General features: G+C 35.7%; 2 pseudogenes across 2 annotated transcripts; both read right to left on the reverse strand.

Annotated features, from left to right (window-relative positions):
- Window positions 1-8633: 8633 nt before the first annotated feature.
- LOC149195023 (fasciclin-like arabinogalactan protein 8 pseudogene) lies at window positions 8634-11615 on the reverse strand (annotated as a pseudogene). 2 transcript variants are annotated; one of them, XR_016255131.1, is made up of 2 exons: window positions 9904-11615; window positions 8634-9793 (listed from the first exon to the last, which is right to left on the reverse strand). The product of XR_016255131.1 is annotated as a fasciclin-like arabinogalactan protein 8 pseudogene, transcript variant X1 (transcript). The 2 variants fall into 2 exon arrangements; XR_016255132.1 differs by having other exon boundaries at window positions 8635-9752; window positions 9904-11614.
- A 3176-nt stretch (window positions 11616-14791) lies between these two features.
- On the reverse strand, window positions 14792-16953 carry LOC149195024 (alkaline ceramidase TOD1 pseudogene; annotated as a pseudogene).
- Between the last annotated feature and the right edge of the window lie 1509 nt (window positions 16954-18462).

Below are 18462 nucleotides of genomic sequence, written 5' to 3' on the forward strand. Positions count from 1 at the left end.
TCATGATGGTGAGTTAAATAGAAAGAACAAGTTAAATAGAGAAAACAGATTAACAATTGCTGCATTTAACAAAAAAAACACAACTATATTAAACTGAGCAAGTCAACTAAATAAAAAATAAAAAATTATTTAATTAAAAATTTCAAAAAAAATTAAAAAGTTCCAACCAATTAAACTTAAATATAACAAAAATAATCAAAACTTAAAAATCCTACTTATTTTTCTGAATAAATATTCATAATTCTAAACTTAAAAACCCGAATTATTTTTCTGAATAAGTATTCAGAATTCTAAAATTAAAAATCTTAATTATTTGTCCGAATAAGTATTCAGAATTCTATTCTTTTACTCAGCCCGGGTTTCATGAATAAGTGTTCACTTCTAAATACTATTTTTTCGAAAAAAATTCTCATCAGGAAAACTCCTCCATTAGGATTTTCGTTTAAAATTAAAATAATACACTCTACAAATTTTATACTTGCCACAAGCAACAAATGTATTGCAAATTGTATACAATATCCATTTATGATATAGCCGGGATTATTATAACCTAACTTTCACTGTGAATTTCATCGTATTTCATGACATTTTTTTTTACTCCCTGGATATCATGGTTTCATTCATTGTAACATAATCACTACTCGAACTCACATAATGGGTACGCAGTTCAATATCCATTGTTGTCACAGTGCAGTCATATGGCTGGAATCTGTAATTTCTCTTGCCAATGGCAGAACAAAAAATGATATTAATTATTTGAGAGTAAATCAGTCAATTTTTTTACTTTCATGTAATAAATTTCACATCAATAAGATTCACTGTCATGATTGGTTGGTTATATAAGTTCTTATATCATTCCATTTTGGCAAGTCTGGTAAGCAGTTCTATAATTAGTTGTCTAATCAGAATGTTTTTTTTTTTTTGAAAATCATGGAAATTCAGCTTGATAAAATTTGGTAAAGGTTTTTATAAATTTAAGTTATAGTTGTCAAATTTTAAGATTTTGGGTGCCTCAAAATTTTCTAATATTGATGAATCCATTTCCACCATCAAAGCATGATTCAAACACTGCTACAAGAAGATTTCTTGAAAAAAATTTACCCAAATTCATACCACTTTAATAAATTATGATAACTTTTACCATCTGTACTTGTCATCTGCAATTATCAGTATAGAATACCTTGTCTTGAGGATGGGATGAACTACATTAGTTGGTTCTAAACATCAACCAAATTCTAAAGATATGATTAATCCAAAAGACTATTATCTACATTATGGATCACAAAAATTTTAAATCTAATGTCTTTAAAAAATTATGATCATAAAGATCCTTGTGATTTCTTTTCTTTTTAATGAAAAACATCAATTTTTTTAGTTTTGACAAAAATAAAAATGAAACATTTAATACGAAAAAAATAATCCCATTAAATTACTATATATATAACTTAACTCTAAAAATAATTATTAAAAAACACATAATATATTTAAACTAATAAAAAATAAATAATATTAATGTTGTATAATTTATTTTAAAACCAAAAAATATATAGTTCCTTTCCACTTCTGTCATTAATGTTGGGACTACAGTGACTTTGATCACATGCCTCGAGTCGATTATTATTAACTAATTCATTCCATTACACCACATATCATTGTTATTAAATTCATGTGTGAAATATAAATATTGAACTTAATTTATTGTTCAATGTGTAAAATATAAATATTAAACTTTTTATTGTTCAATGTGTAAAATATAAATATTAAACTGCAAAGTTTAATGTATAAACAATATTTACAGATGAACGAGAGATGTGCTTCGTTAGTCTCAGTTTAAAAAAAATTAAAGTAGACTTGTCTTTTATGTAAAATAGAAATCTTATCACATGCCATGATTCCATTAACATTATTAAATTCGGTTTATTCCACCGATGAATTTATTGTGTTCCATTGTGTAACATTTTGTCATTTTGTCAACTTTACTTTACACCTGGCTTTTCATAAACTTTGCAGGATATACTTAAATTTAATTGTAATATAATTTAATTTTAAAGGTATATTTAAATTAAGCGTTGGTATATGATATTCCATTGCTAGGGATAAGATTTGATTATTAAATCTATCTTTTAAATTTTAAATTTATAATTTAAAAAAAATACAATACATTATATTTATTGTTTATACATAAATTAATATAAATATATTAATTAAAATATTAAATTAAATTTAAATATTATTTTTTAATATATATTTATTTTTTTGGGTGAAATTTTATAAATATAATTATATATTTAATATTTTTTGTTTTTTTTTTAATAATTCATTTTTTTTTATTATTACATTAGTGTAGATTCATTTTAATGATGGCTTTAGCAAGAGTCGAAGGGATCATATAAGAGTTGAGGAGATCAAATTTTTTGAGATGTAAATCTCTTTTATAGTGTAAAATTTAAATAAAATGTTTTCATCTCCACATTTGTGTAATTTTCATTGTTTAAATTTTATTTTTAAATGTATAAATAAATTCAACATCTTAAAAGTTTTATGTTTTGAAAATTTACTTGGGGGCTTAGATTATGTACACTACAAACATTAAACTTTCAATTCCAACACATATTTGTTTGATTTCAAACAAACTTGACTTAAAAATATAATTGACAAGATGCCATGTAAAATAGTGAGGCTATTAAATGTTTTAATCATTTTTTTTCAATTGTTTTTTTCCAAGGAAAAAAACGGTAACCTTTTATTAAAAAATTTAATGAAAAGTTACACAAGCAGATGCAATGAAGCATTCCGAAATCTGCCGCCTGGGCCCGAGTGCTTTCGCACCCCACGCAACGTTAGAAGACTAACGTGCACAAAGAATAGAAAAAAAGAAAGAGAGGAGAGAGAAAAGAAAGGGCAAAAAAGCTGAGAGGCTCACGCTTCAAGCTTTTCTCCCCTTTTTCTTTTCAACCTTGCGCCACTCTCCTTGAGTGGGCTGGATCGAAGCAATGACTAACTGTGATTCTGCATTCTGAATCCCTATTTCTTTATCTGAGTCTGAGTTATCTGATTGGTGGTGCCTTTTGATGCCTCCCATGCTTGGATCCATGCTTGTCATCTCTGCCTGATTTTGGTGAAACTTTGTACTCTTGTTTGTTGCTGTAGTAATTTTTCCGGGATCGGAGTAAAGGTGTTCCTGATTGTTTACCGTTGGGATCGCTGCCGCGGAATTGTCCCCTATAGGATCATCGTATTGTTCAGGTGGGGCGTTAGGCTCCCCCTCATCCTCTATTTCTTCTTCTGGATTCACTGTGCATTGCCAGCCTCTTGGTTTGTGCACTTGCTTCTTATTCCTTCTGTTTTCTTTTTTGTTTTGCGGACAGTTTTTTTGTAAGTGTCCTGTTTGCTGACAGCCACGGCATCTGAAGGCCGTATTTTCATAGTCAAGAGTCTGTTTCCACTGAGAGTTGTTATGGATCAGGATTATATTGTCAGGAAGCCCTTCACTGAGATCAACCTCCACACAAATTCCGGCAAAAGTATGAATGCATCTATCTATTCTTTCCACATCCTGCTTGATGAATGAACCTATGGCATTCCCTATTGCTACAAAAACATTTGGAAACCAGAAATGTAATGGTAGATTATAGAGCCTGACCCACACCGGCATTTTGGACACCACCATAGTGGAAGGATCAAAACCCGGGAACCAGGGGGTCATGAATAGACCAGCATTGCCCCAGAACCATGGCCCCTCATGGAGGGCGAAATCTTTTTCCTTAACCGTATCAAATTTTACGATAAAGAAACCCTTGGAGCACAAATGGATATCACAATCTGGGGTCCATGTGGAGAAGATCCATTGTCTTAAAGCATCTGTTTTAGGCCAAAACCCGTTGAATCTGCATATGACAGCTAGTGAAGCAAGATCAGAGTGAAAATTTTTTACCTCAGGCAAGTCAATTTGCAGAGCAGGAGTCTGTAATCTTTGCTCCACAATGTAGGGACCAGGAAGATCTGGAGATGGTGGCTTGCTTTTGGCTTCCCCCTTCCCTTTGACAGCATCTTTAAAAGAACCACAGCCCTTTGGGCCTGAACCAGAGCTTCCTCCTCTCAACCTAGAATTTATAATGATAGTTGAATCTCGGCCAATCCCATAGTGCTGTAATGTATAATTTTCCTGCAGGATTTTACCTGCATGTATCAAATTTATCAGATTTGATGGGATGCCCAAATCTGCTTGTATATCGTCTTTTAAATGCTTTATCATCTGCCCTGACCAGATTTCCTTGCAAATAGTTTTCCCAAACAGTGGTTTGATGAAAATTTGGGTTCGATCTTGTTCTGGATCCTTGAGAGCTAGCTTGGATTTTTTAACACAGACGTTTAGATCCGTCCCAGATCTGCAGTCGTTGTGGACAAAGGAGGGCGAATCTGAAGCATGCAACCCCGGAAATCCAAGAAGGGGCAGAGGAATAGGAAGACTGCTCTGTTTCCCGTTGACGCATCCAGAGCAAACAGCCCAGGGAAAAACACCCGCGATGGAGGCCCAATCATCCTGAATCTGTGTAGAAATCGGAATATTTGAAAAATACAACCCCGGGCGATGAAGCAGGGTACCCAGAGTCTTCTTGAGAAAACCGAAACGAGCCAGGAAAGGGGAAAGAAAATCAAAACCTTGATGCAATACCAGCGGCTCCTTTCCGTTAATGAAACCGGCCCAAAACCTGAGGGTTTCATCAAGTGCTGTGGATCCCGCAGCCAGGCTCCAGCTCTTTCCAGCGTCGAGCAAACCTGTGGAAGCGGCGGCGGCAACGAAAGGACCTGCAGAAAACCTAAGCTCGAAAACGCCCGCCATTTTTCTCGTCTCCGCCCTCTCCCTTCCATTTTTTTTCAATTGTTATATAAAATGTATACTCAATTTTTTTAAATCATATATAATATATACATAGTTGGCATTTTACTTAACATGGACATTAAAATATGAAATATTTTATTTATAGAGTATTTTTTGGTTAATATATTTTTAAATACTTAACTTTTTCTATTAAAATATTTTATTAATGAATCACATTGAATTATTTTATATTAATAATATTTTTTAAATATTACATATTAATTTCATATTAAAAATTAAATGAATTACACATCTCCTTCTTCTTTTTTAACAAAGTCTGTTGCTATATTAGTGGCTGAAAAAAGGAGAGGAGTCATAGCTCCTGAAGTACATTAGATATCAATGGCAGCTTGGATCAGGAGAGTTACAAAATAGAGATCTCTCCTTGATCCTTTTTGTGCTTGTTCTGATTCTAAAATTACCTCAGCTATTGTAAATTCTTACATATTGAGACAACCAAAATTGACATTTGCAGAACATTTTAATCTATTTCAATATGACTAATTTGCCTTGCGGTGGATTCCTCCGGATTTGGATCCACTTCATCCTGTTTGGCACTTGAGGAATTGGGGGCTGCTTTATTTCGCTTATCCATCATATACTGCAGGATTGAAATCGATTCTTCCGCATGGCTGCATCGATTTGATAAGTGACTAAACTGATCATGCAGAGAGGCAACCCTATGCAGGAAAAGATCTATTTCAGCCCGGTATTTCTCGTTCAGGATGCGGTTCTGATCTTCAAGCCTCGTCTCTAAAATCCTTTGTTGATTCTCCAGAATGCGTTGCTGGGCCCTGACTTCCTCTAATTCGGCTTGCAAGTCCGCACAATGCAGACAATCTTCGTTGCGTGCCATAGTTGCTGTTGAGGGTGATTGGGAAGAGAAGTAGATGCGAACGAAAGAAGGGATAAAGCTCACAGCGCAGGGGGCAGAGAGGATGGAGAAGGCAAAACACTCAGCGGGATTTATGAGGGTCTTAAACCGCCTGTAGGCACAAAGGGCATTCAGATGGGTAGAAATAAGGAAATCTGTCCAGAGGTTCGAAACTGAGCTTAGAGGGCAGAGATTGTTTCTGGGACAGAGGCAATACTGTCCGCAGGGAACCACTTGAGAACAGGAGCATTTGGGAGCCAAGCGTCGGTGGGAGATAGCGCTAGAGAATGAAGGAGGGGGGAGTAATATAGGCGGGAGCTGAAGGGAGATGAGGCGGGAGAGGGGTCGTCCAGTCACGAGATACAAGAGGGTGTTCTGCTGGCAAACCTGAAGAGAATCCAGATGAGTTCGTGAATCAGATCTGTTGAGAGATTTGTCGGCGAGCATGATGAGATTGTCCCACTTGATGTATGCCTTGTGGATTTCGTGTCCTTGTAATATCTTTTTGCAGAAGTCAATCCCATTGATAGCCCAAGGAATATGGTTCATTTCGGTCTTGTCAATGTTTTTGGGCTTGGCGCTGATGATTTTGTTTGGATTCATGGCAAAGGTTGAAGAGTTTCCCTGGAGTTGCATCTTAAGGTGCCAACTGGTCTTCCACACGCACTGTTGGCGCTGTCATCAGCCTTCTTATTAAGATTTCGAAGAATATGGTAGTATTGGATGTCTTCCATTGCCTGGTGGAGGATTTGGTTGTGTCTATTAATTTGTTGAAGCAGAGTGTTGGGAGAGTTCTGCTGATGAACCATTAAGCGAATTACAACAGAGGAGTCCCCAAATACCATTGCTTTCTTTATTCCCAGTTTACCTAACTGAGTTAGGCCCTGAAACAAAGCTAGAGCTTCAGCTCTGTTATTCGAAACCTTCCCTAGGCTCCACTCATATTGAAGGATACACTCCCCATTGGCATTAATAATCAGTCCCCCTGCTCCAGCTATACCAGGATTTGATTTGGATGCCCCGTCGAAAAACAAAGAATAGCAGTTGCTCTTTTGTATCCAATTGGCAAATTCCTGTTCTTTTAGTCTGACTTTCCATGATCTAGTTTCTGCTTTGTTCTGTGCTTCACTCCTGTTACCTTCCTGTACTTTATGCTGTCTGTCCAAGATGTAGCTTATTAAGTCTCGTTCCTCGACACTATATTGTGTTGCATCGATTTTTCCAGTGGTGTTGATTGAAATAATTTCCAAAGCAAGGATTTTGGCTTTGCTGCAGGCTGTTCGTGTATTTGTGCTCTTGTCTTGAATTTTTTTTTTGTTTCTAGCTAGCTAGATTCGCCACAGCAAGGTGTGGGGGAGAGTGTTCCATACTCTCTTCACCAAGTTACTTCTTTTTTCTTTCCAGGGACAACATTTTCTCCATTTGTAGATTGTCTCAGCTATGGTGTGCTGAGGATCCCAGTTTAGATTGCCAATGGAAGACATCTTTTTCCAGCATTCTACAGCAAATGGGCATTCGATGAATAAATGGTACATTGTCTCTTCAGCCTTGCAACAATTGGGGCATCTGGATGGGCCATTGATGCCTCTTCTTTTAAGGTTCTCTGCTGTTAGGATTTTTCCTTTCAGCAAAAGCCATATAAAAAATTTAATTTTTGGGAGAGATTCTGTTCGCCAAGCAATTTTCCAATGAGTCCACAAACTAATCTGAAAGGTGTTGTTGCATAGGTGTTATTGGCCTGCTCTGACAATTACACATCTCCTTCTTATTATTCATATGAGGAAGTAATTACATTTTTTCCTTTCAATTACTCTTTTTATTTAAACTTTTGAAATATTTTATTATAATCAACATTAAAATAAATTTTCTCTTACTTTAAATTGAAATAAATTAATCAAATTCATATTCAAATAGTTTACCTATTATTATTCATATTAAGAAGTAATTGAATTTTTTACTTTCAATTACTCTTCCTTTAAATCTTTGAAATATTTTATTATAATCAACATTCAAAATAAATTTTCTTTTTACTTTAAATTGAAATAAATTAGTCAAACTCATATTCAGATAGTTTATCAAATTCTTGTGTTGAAATGTTTTTAAAAGTAAGGGAATTATACAATCTCAATTTTAATTTTTTTTTACTTCTCCCTCATAAAGTTGATATATAATGCTTTTAATTAAAACTAACCAAATATGTATATTAGTTTTTGTTTTTTATTATCGCTGATATTGTTTTTTAAGTTAAAAAAAAAAATTAAAAAACACATGTCATCGTTCTATTGGATTGTAAAATAATCCTCTCAGTTTAATAAATTTCTTTATAGAAAAAGAAAAATCATATTTAAAAAATAAAATTTCAAATTTATAATAATATAAAATTCACTGTTATATTTATTATTTGATTGGAACTATAAAAAAAAAGCTATAATTAATCATTCTAAATTTTGTTTTTTTATTGAAAATGTAAATCAAATAAAATTATAATTTCTCTTTATTTAAATTTAAATGGTTATTTTAAATAAATAAATGAATCCAAAGCATTAAAAACCCTCATGTCAAAGTGTGTTCAATATATTGGTGAAACTGATTTTATTTTCCATGGAAAACACTTAAAAACCAAGTAAATTATAATTATAATTATATATGCTTAACTTCATTAATTTTTTAAATATAAGATAATCTAGTCATTTAATAATCTTTAAATCTAGTCTTTGAATAATATAACAAGTTGCCGACATAACAAAATCTAGGCAAACTAATGCACAATCAAGTTGCTATAGTTGGAGAAAAGGATTAATAATATTTGATGATGCACGAACACAGATTTCTCGTCAATAGTGCCCAGGGGTTAAATTTGACGGGTGACCCTACCCGTCAAGGAATTTTTTTATGACGTTTTTATTTTTAAACTGCCCATCATATGACTTTTAAAATTTATTTGTACAAGTTTCATCTAATTTCAAATTGTACAATAAAAGAACAATAGTTGTGAAATAATTTTCAAACCAAAAACATAATGTGCATGATTTCTCGGTTGGATACAACGACCCTTTTGGTGGCTCCCAGCCTTTCCCAACAACCGACTTTGCAGACAAAAAGTTGTGTTCAACCTCATTTCGGACAAAACCCAACAGTCTAATGCTATTTACTGCACAAACCGCTGTTGAAAGTGCAATCCAATTTTTTACAACAAATACAAAACAAAGCTCAATTTTTTACATAACCCACTACTCAGAATTCAGCTGGTTTAATATCCCAAAACATATCTTGAAGATCTAATGTCAACACAGAAAGAAACCGGGACTCCAGGTAATCCGTCTCGAATTCGTTTATCGTTTAGTTTTATTAGATACGTTAGTACATCTAACATCTCTTGTCGTTGTAGACTGTAGTATAGTGATGACTCGATGAGTATTCCCGCCTATCACGCGGCCCGCGGGTGACCCGGGTTCAATCCCCGGCAACGGCGAGTTTTGATTTCCAATTTCTTCGCGGAAATCAATTGCAAACGTCGTGTTTTGTTTCCAATTTGCCCGCGGTAATCAATTGCAAAATAACTCATATTTAGTATTTGGTTTTCCAATTTCAAAATTAATTATTCAGTTTTTACCACATTTTCTTGCTTCAACTTACATCACCCAATATTAATATGGTGTTGTAAGACTTAACAGAAGGCATTCGAAATCAAACGAGTCCAAAACCGTAACAGACATGATCTTGATCGAATATGGAAGCAACATGTCGAGTCAATAATCTTCAAAATATTCTCGAGAGAGCACATTATATTTATAGAGAGAGGACATGTTAGGCTAATACCCATATTACAGATCAGAAATCAGGCTGAGTATCCAACTAATGAAATGAAGGTAGGAGTAAAAGAAATAAGAGAGTATAGATTAGAAATAACAGAATTAATATAAATAAATAAAATAGTTGTATGGTTAGCATCTACCTGTATGTGTATGCATTCAGATGGGACAAACGGACATCCAGCTGCAGCGAATGATAGTGACACACATCAGCAGGAGCAGCACCTGGTATATAAAATAAGCACCCACACCCAGAAGCTACAACAATTGAAGGTTCCATAAACAATGACCTAACCAACAACAAGTGTTAGGAAAAGAGAAGAACATAGCCGTACCTATAAGACGAACATCAGTGCGCAGTAGGCCGAAGCCAAGAAAAGCAGAAGACCAAAACCTACATTATTACTATGGAAGGGAGCAGCAGCGCTAGAGTTGCCAGCTACGGGGCCTCCAACTGCAGGGCCCTCTGCTGGAGAAGGGGTAGCAGGAGCAGGAGGCGATAGAAGAGGCGCTGAAACTGAGGGAGTTGGAGACATGGGCACCTGAGGAGCAGGAGCAGGAGCAGGAGCAGGAGGAGGGGCAGGGGCAGGGGCAGGGGCAGGAGTAGTAGCAGGAGTTGGAGTGGGTGTAGAAAGCGGTGCAGGGGCGGGCGCTGGTGCTACTCCAAAAATCTCAATGGGAAACAGAACCCCACTAATGGTATACAAAACGAGGGGCTGGTCGTCCAACAGAGTCGTCGCTATAGTACTGTGGCCTAGTCCAGTATTGAGTGTGAGGGTATCACCAGCAGAGGACACTGATAATGCATACTTGGAAGCTCCGTTGGTGGCCAGAGTAGTGATGGGAGCGCTGGTTGTCTTGAGCGTCCCCAAGGGGTTGTATAGGGGCAGGGCGTGGTATTCAAGGATGGAAACCTGCTGAGCGCTCGAGAGTTTCTTCAACTTTGTCATTACCGGTCCAGTGAAAGCTCCATCCGCTGGGGCAAACACCGTCAAACCCCCATTAGCCACAGCGTCTTGATAAGTCTTGGTAACTCCGGTGGCGGTGATCATGTGGACGAAGATGTTGCAGCCGGCCTTCTCCAGCAGGGCGGTGATGTTGAGATCATTAGGAGATGGCGCCGGCGCGGGCAAATCTGAGGGCATGATCGCACTGCTGATCTCCAAAACGGACATATTGTAGGGATCTTCCTTGACGGACTTTACAAACATGGAATCCAGCTTACCTCCGGGGGTCGCAGTTCCAAAGCCCACTTTACCGCCCTTGAGATCTGTTATGTTGAGGAATCCGCTTTGACCAACTGCATTTCCGCTAGTCTGATACAGTGTGGTAGAGAGCAGAGTGCCGTTGGAGATGTGGTGGAGCTTTTGTCCGTCAAAGTAGTCTAACAACACATGCAAACTCAGAACCTTTTTCATTACAGACAAACCCAACCGCCGCTTACTGGTTACAGCCGACATGGCTCCGTTATTCAACGCCAGAACTGTGATAGTCGTCCTACAGTTTATGTCATCCGCCAGCTTCGTCTGAGTGAGATAGCTATTGAAGGCGCTGTAATCTGAAAACTCATTCAAAATCTCTGTTATGTTATCTGCATTCCCCGCACAAAACAACAAGCTTAACAACCACACTAACAACACCAACACCTTCACCTTCACCTTCAAATGGAACCCAAACGCACGCTTCATCGATCCACCACGCCTGGAACCCAAACGCCCGCTTCATCGATCCACCACGCCTGCTATTGTTCGACCTTCTTCCCGAGTGCGATTGCGATTGTAACTGTGAGAGTAAGTGGGGTATGGTTGAAGCTTCCGGGCTGAGAGTCGGCCAGATAAATGAGGAGTGGGGATTTCGACAACACATAGAAGGCGGCGTCCCACGGTTGACGGCGTGGCCTACGCTTAGTCGCTGCCAGAATTTCTGTCAGATGCTAGAGGCTGTCGATGGCGGTGGCCCTACACTATGCCAAACTTAGCGTTACCTAACACTTACACTATGCCAAACTTAGCGTTACCAACACTTGACAGTGATGTGAAATAGATACGGTGAAAGAAAAGATACACACTATACTATACACCTTTCTTCTCTTCTGAAACGCCTGCACACATCTCAAAAAAAGAAAATTAAATATGGGGGCCACCCTGCACAGGGGTTAAATTTGACGCGGTACACCATATTAAAAATGCCAGAGGTTAAATATATAAAGAAAAATTATAAAAAGAATTAAAACTTTTAATTTTTATACATGCCCGTCAATATGACGGTTTTGAAAATAAATGGCAAGTTCCGCATGACGTGGAGGTTGAAAAATAAAACGTATTTTACGGGTAAAAATGCAAAATACGTCCATACGGGCGTCAAATTTAACCCCTAATAGTGCCTCTAACTAACTTCCTCCTCATCAATTTTGTCATAATTACCATGTAAACTGTGCCATTAATTAAACCTGCAATCTCTCCATTATCTGATAAGTTGGGGCAGGCTGTACTTCACAACATCGATGGATTATATTGTGTTTTAAATTTCTTTCTTGGGTTATAAAATTGGCATGAAAAAGTCAAAAATTAGATGATGACATTTTATATTTTAAATTTTGGAGTTGTTTTTAGTGTGATTTTTTTGGAGATTTTGGTGACGAAAGTTCGCAGAAAAAATTGATGTTAAATCTTGATTTGTATTATTTAAAATGGTTTTTTAACTGTATAATTGATTCAGCATCCTGAAAAACCCCTGGGACGCTTTGATTGTGCAGAAATTAGCTATCAAACTTGCGATAGCAATAAATTGCTGCCAGATTTTGACCTGAAAAACCCACCAAAAAAGCTTCTAAAAAACTCTTTAAAGACAACTTTTTAAATTTAATTATCATGAATACGAACTTTCTGTGATATGAGTACATATCAATGGCAGATTTAAATTATTTCGAAAATAAAAAAGAAATGAGTATATATCAGTGAATGGCAGTTTTAAAATATTTAAATACTTAAAGAGATATAAACAAAGTGAAATAACAAGTGTTGATTTTTTTGGGATTTTTTTATGGAAGATATAAATTTGTATTGAAAGCTATTTTTATTAGAATTTTGTAAAACTCTAAAGTACTTAAAATTTGGAAATTTATAATTTTAATTTAAATTTCCCAAAATTTCTACTAAGACAAAAAAATTTCCACTATTTTTTGAATAAATTTATAACCAGCTACGTTCTCTTAAAAAAAAAAAAGTCAAATTAGGATTTGGGAAGTCTGTACCTAGGGTGGCCCTAGTTCTGAAATAGCTCTATTTTTATGAGCATAACAAATATTAAAATAAAAATAATAAATTTTCTATATTAAAAGAAATTGGACTACAGGCTGCTAAAAGTGGCAGGAATCTAAGAAAAAAAATATCAAAAAATATTGTAGATAGTGTTTGAATCATGTTCTTGATGGTGAAAATGGATTCAGCAGCATCAAAAACATCTAGACACCTTAAATTATATATTTTGGTAGCATTTACTTAAATTTACATCTTTTGAAACATATGATCAGAATTTCCATAACTTAAAAAAAAAAACATAATTTTTAGACCACGACAAACAAGTAATGCTTTGCACGCGGTGGGCAGAGACATGTGGCGATTACAGCTAAAACTGCGCGGATTTTACCGCTACAGCAGCATTTCAATTTATATAGCCATGTGTCGTATGGTAACTGCGGCCGTGTGGCTGTGCAGATTTTACTGCTGAAGGATCCAATGCTCCAAGACTATACAGCCAAGTGGCAGCGGCAGAGGTCCTAAAATTCGCGAAGGCTAAAATCTGTCCCATTATTTTCGATTTTGTTTCCATTTTACTTTTTTAAATTTTGGAATTTTATTAAAATTTTGTTATACAAGTGTATTTTTAAACCGACAAAAGAAAACTAAAAATTTGAAAAGCTTACATAGCCTCGAATTATCGAGATGGAACACTTCACATTTATAATTACAACAAAATTATAAAAATTTCAAATAAAATAAAAAATTAGGAATTCCTACGAGCTAAATTAAATTTAAAGTATAGGTGAAAAAAATGTGACAAAAAAAACTAAAACTTTTTTTTTTACTATGGTAATCACCCTGGTTTGTTTTGTCGAGGAAACTTTTTTCATTCAAATTTTTCAATTAATATTTTTGCTGAAGATTTTTTATTTCATTTTAAAATGCACATATTTGTTCAATTTTATTTTTTATTTTTTTAATTGGTGATTTAAATGGATTCTCAAGAAATATGCTTAGCATATGTTTTGTCTTAATGTTTATAAAGGGTTGTAGTGTGTTACAAAATTTGTTAAGTTATATTGATTTTTAATAAATTTAAAAATTAAATTTATGTCAAGCGGTTCCCAATTACCAATTTTTTAGGGATTTGAAATTATTCCAATTCTAATAAATTCCTCTATTATAAGTTCTTAATTATTATTTATAGCATTCATTTATATATAAGCAAATTTTATTTATTAAAATGGTCCATTACTTTAATAAATAAAAAAAAAACAAGTGGCTTTCCAACCATCAATTTCTTAGAATTTGAGATTATTCCAATTCTAATAAGTTCGTCATTATTATTTATAATGTTCATTTATATATAAGCAAATTTTATTTAGCAAAATGGTCCATTTTACAATACTATGCGTAATTTCTTTTTCTCTCAAGTTAAAATTGACCCATAACTCTTTTTTATAGATGATTAATCAAGTAAATATGTTCATTAGTAAGACATTATTAGTATTGCGATAATTTTTTTTGTTATATTTATGAAGTATTTGACTATATAAATAGTTTAATGTTATTATACTAATAATTTTTCTTTTTCAATAATAAAAATACAAAAAAAATTTAAAAACACCCTCAAACTATTTTGAACTAGTTTGAATTTTCAGTTTTAGCACTCTACAATTTTTGTACCTGTGGATGATAAGCTTTTATGCATCTGGATCCTATATTGCCTTCCAAATTGCATGAAAAGACCCATTTACAAATTGCATGAAAAGACCCATTTACGATATACCCGGAATTATTATAACCTGACTTTCACAGGGAATTTCACTAGATATCATATCATGGTTTCATTCATTGTAACAGGAATCACAACTTGAACTCACATAATGGGAAGGCAGCTGGATCTCTACCATTTTCATGAAACGCGGTACAGTCATATGGGTGGAATCTGTCATTTCTCTCGCCAATGGCAGAGCAAAAAATGATTTCAAATTTTCAATTATTAGATAGTAAACCAGTCAACTCTTACACCTTTCTGGCATAAGTTTTACAGTAAGGCAGCTGGATCTCTACCATTTTCATGAAACACGGTACAGTCATATGGGTGGAATCTGTCATTTCTCTCGCCAATGGCAGAGCAAAAAATGATTTCAAATTTTCAATTATTAGATAGTAAACCAGTCAACTCTTACACCTTTCTGGCATAAGTTTCACAGTAATAAGATTCATTTGGATATATATGTTAGTAGGTCATTCCATTTTTGCAGCTTCAGTAGCCAATTACAAAATAAATCAGGATAGCTTTTGCGATCTGCAATTGTCATCCAACATTATCAGCATAGAGTCTTGAATGCAACTTCAACAAATTGCTATGGTACAAAATATTTTTCATTCCACATCTTGTCCAAATACGATTTGCAGGCGGTAATATCGTGTCCCAAGGAAATTTTCTGGTTCAAACCAGGCTTCTTGAAATTGCTCCCATTGATTTTGCGGGAATGTCGATATTCATTTGTGATTGTATTGAAAATATTTACATCAAACAGGTTGATACTCACTTTTGGGCTCATCATATCTCTAACATAAGCAAATGCCAACTGATCCCGAGGATTGAAGACCTCTAATTCATTGAACAGAAGGCAGGAAAATAGGTTTGTTGGAAGGTTGTGCTTTCTCAATATCAGTGCAGTATCTGGCACATCTGTCACATCAACAACAACAGGTGGAAAATCAGTTACAGTAATCAAGAATCATGCTATATAGGTAAAATTTATGAAACGTCTGTCACATCAACAACAGCATGTGGAAAATCAGTTACAGTGATCAAGAATCATGCTATTTAGGTAAAATTTATGAAATGATGGCCTAAAAGTAACAAAGCTAAGCTCTGATACCAGTGCTGTAGGGAAGCTTTTCAGAACTCCAAGGCTGCAAACCATCAGCACAGTAATGGTCCATTTGATATCTCACAGCTTCTTTACTCCATTTTCCCCACCTGACTGTGAAACTGGCTTCCTCAATGGTATGAATATTGTAAGGATGCTTAGACATAGCAATATCAGCGTTCTGATTTATAAGGAGATTTTTCAAAATTAACAAGGGATCAACAACAAGCTGCAGCTTGGCATCCATCCAAATGCTGTAAACACAGTTTGGGAAAAGCCTGTGGGGAAGATATTTGGGTATGAGGCCATTCATTACAGATTCCTTATATGGCAACTCTGTGACCAAAGCTATGCGCCAAATTCCAATTCTGTGAGACTCATCTGGCTTGATCTGGTACCTAGCAAGCTCTGTAAGAGTTGCATTGTCCATAAACATGAAGAAGCAAACATTTTCTGCTGTAATTTTCCTTACATGCATGGGTTGCCTAATCCTGTCATAGGCTCCAAATATAGCTGAAATAACCACCAAACCCCTGCACAGCTCCATGGCCTTTCGGTCTTCCTGAGATAAAATGAACCCAGTGCTGGGGTGATTGACAAAACCGCAGAGCAATTCCATTCCTTTAGAATAACTAAAATACCTTTTCCTTTCTTGGACATCCAGATTTCCTCCAAAGGTCACTGGCATTGAATCTGAATTGGGCTTTCCATGACCTTTCTTGAATTTAAGAGCCGATTTATGGATTAACACCTCTGGCTGAATCTTCTGAACAACATCCGAGGCTGCCATGTTTAACAGAGAAACTTAGTTTTGGGTTGCTATTTTTGGATAACATGCACTGTATAAAGCTATGCTTCTTAGCCGATCGGATCAAGATTATGTTAAATATTAGGGTATCTGATTACCTGAAAAGTGCGAATATAGGTTGCAAGACTGATTCGCTAGGACTGTAGCTTTCCTCTGCAAATATTTCTCTGCTCCATATTCTAAAGGATAGTCAAAGACTGGCCATGGAACCTCTGTCTCCACCTTAATTTGAACATCATGATCAGAGCTTTGCGGCCTCCTGAATGCTGTGATAATTCCCAGGAAACTGTTCGGCGAACATTCCACGCGATTGAAAGATGAATTAGAGTTCGAATCCAGTAGAGGAATGAAAGATTTGTAATAGAAAGGATTTGAGAAGAGCAGCGTGATAAGGCACGTGATAAGAATTACAGAGGAAATAGATGACAGTATTAACGATCTGGGTTTCATTTTCACACCACTGCTGCTCATGCCACATGAGTGAATGTCGTGATACTTTGGTGTCGCTCTTTCTGGTTTCAATCCCCATTAAAGGAAAACCTTTGGCTGTGGGAGAGAAGGTAGCCAGACTGATACATATCCGGTAATTGTACCACCAAATTGTTAGGTCAATGGGTTCAGTTGGAAGCGGTTCTGTGAAGGAGGGATCCATGTTTCATGCATGTGCATCGGCGTTCTTGGAATCTATAGGAGTGGCAATGAAAACAAGAATGTCGCAGTGTCCAACGTGATTCATTTAATCGTGACAACCAATCCAGCAAGTGGCCAGAAATGTTCAAACTACCGGACTTGCGTTTAGGAATCCAGATTGACCCACCAAAATTAATAAACAGCAAAGTGGACTGGGCAGCCTTAAGGGAAAAAGGATGGCAAGGTCCAAGTCGATGCTGCTTTTGCCTTACCCATTCGGAATCTAACATCCACTTGTTTTTCCACTGTTCGGTTACCTCTGCCTTATGGACCGATCTTTCATCTTGCTTTGGCTTTCCTATCACTCCTTTTTCCTCGGTCATGGAGGCCTTCACTTGGTGGTCGTCTCAGCGGCCCTTCTGGCTCGCTATCTTCCTCAACACGATCTGGCATATTTGGAATTGGCGTTGCGGCCATATTTTTCAGGACTTAACTGTCCCTCCTGCTATCATTATCTCCAAGATCATTGGTAGCCTGCCTTCGGAATGATCTTCTGATGCGCGTTGATACACAGCATTCCCTTCAGGGGACTCATCCGCTGCTGCCCATTTCGTTTCTCTATGACGCTTTAAGCCCTTTTTGATGTATTGATGCACCAGCTCCTTTCTCATTCTCATGCACTGGATGTATCGGGTTTTCCTTGGTCTCCTACTAAGGATTGTGATTCATGCAGAATCATCGACAGATATAACAATTTTCATCCTTTTTTGTAATCTAACTGATTATATGATCTCAATATAACATATTCAGATTTTTTTCTTCTGAAAAAAAAAAAAAGCCTTAAGGGATTCCTAAAAAAAACCTCACCGATGTCCATCGGAATTCCCAATTGACATAAGCTCAGGGGTCCATCTAATTAAAGAGTCCGAGCTCTTAGAACACGATTGAATTGAATATGGGGAGGGATCTTTCTCATCATAAATTGAATAGTTGAATAGGGTAGGATACAATATATTTATTAAAAAAAAAATATTTAGTGTGACTTTTTGGAATTTTTTTTGGTGGGTTTTTTTGTTTAATTTTTTAAAAATACTACAGGAATTTATCATAAGTTTAATGGGTAATCTTTATACTCATAATTTCAATTAAGTTAAATTAAATAACTCAATCTTCTTTATTATTATTATTTTTAAATTTATTTTTAATTAGACTTTGTTCTTTTTTCATAAGTGGGAAAAGTTATCATAACTCAGTGGTCAAACTAGTAGTGAGGACAACTATCTCTGGCTGTTATCCTCGAATGCAACTTGACTCATCACCCTTATTTAA

Source organism: Pinus tabuliformis, chromosome 2_2 (genome assembly GCF_031772625.1).
Source record: "Pinus tabuliformis cultivar Carrire ecotype Pingquan chromosome 2_2, CPIR1, whole genome shotgun sequence".
Taxonomy (NCBI): domain Eukaryota; kingdom Viridiplantae; phylum Streptophyta; class Pinopsida; order Pinales; family Pinaceae; genus Pinus; species Pinus tabuliformis.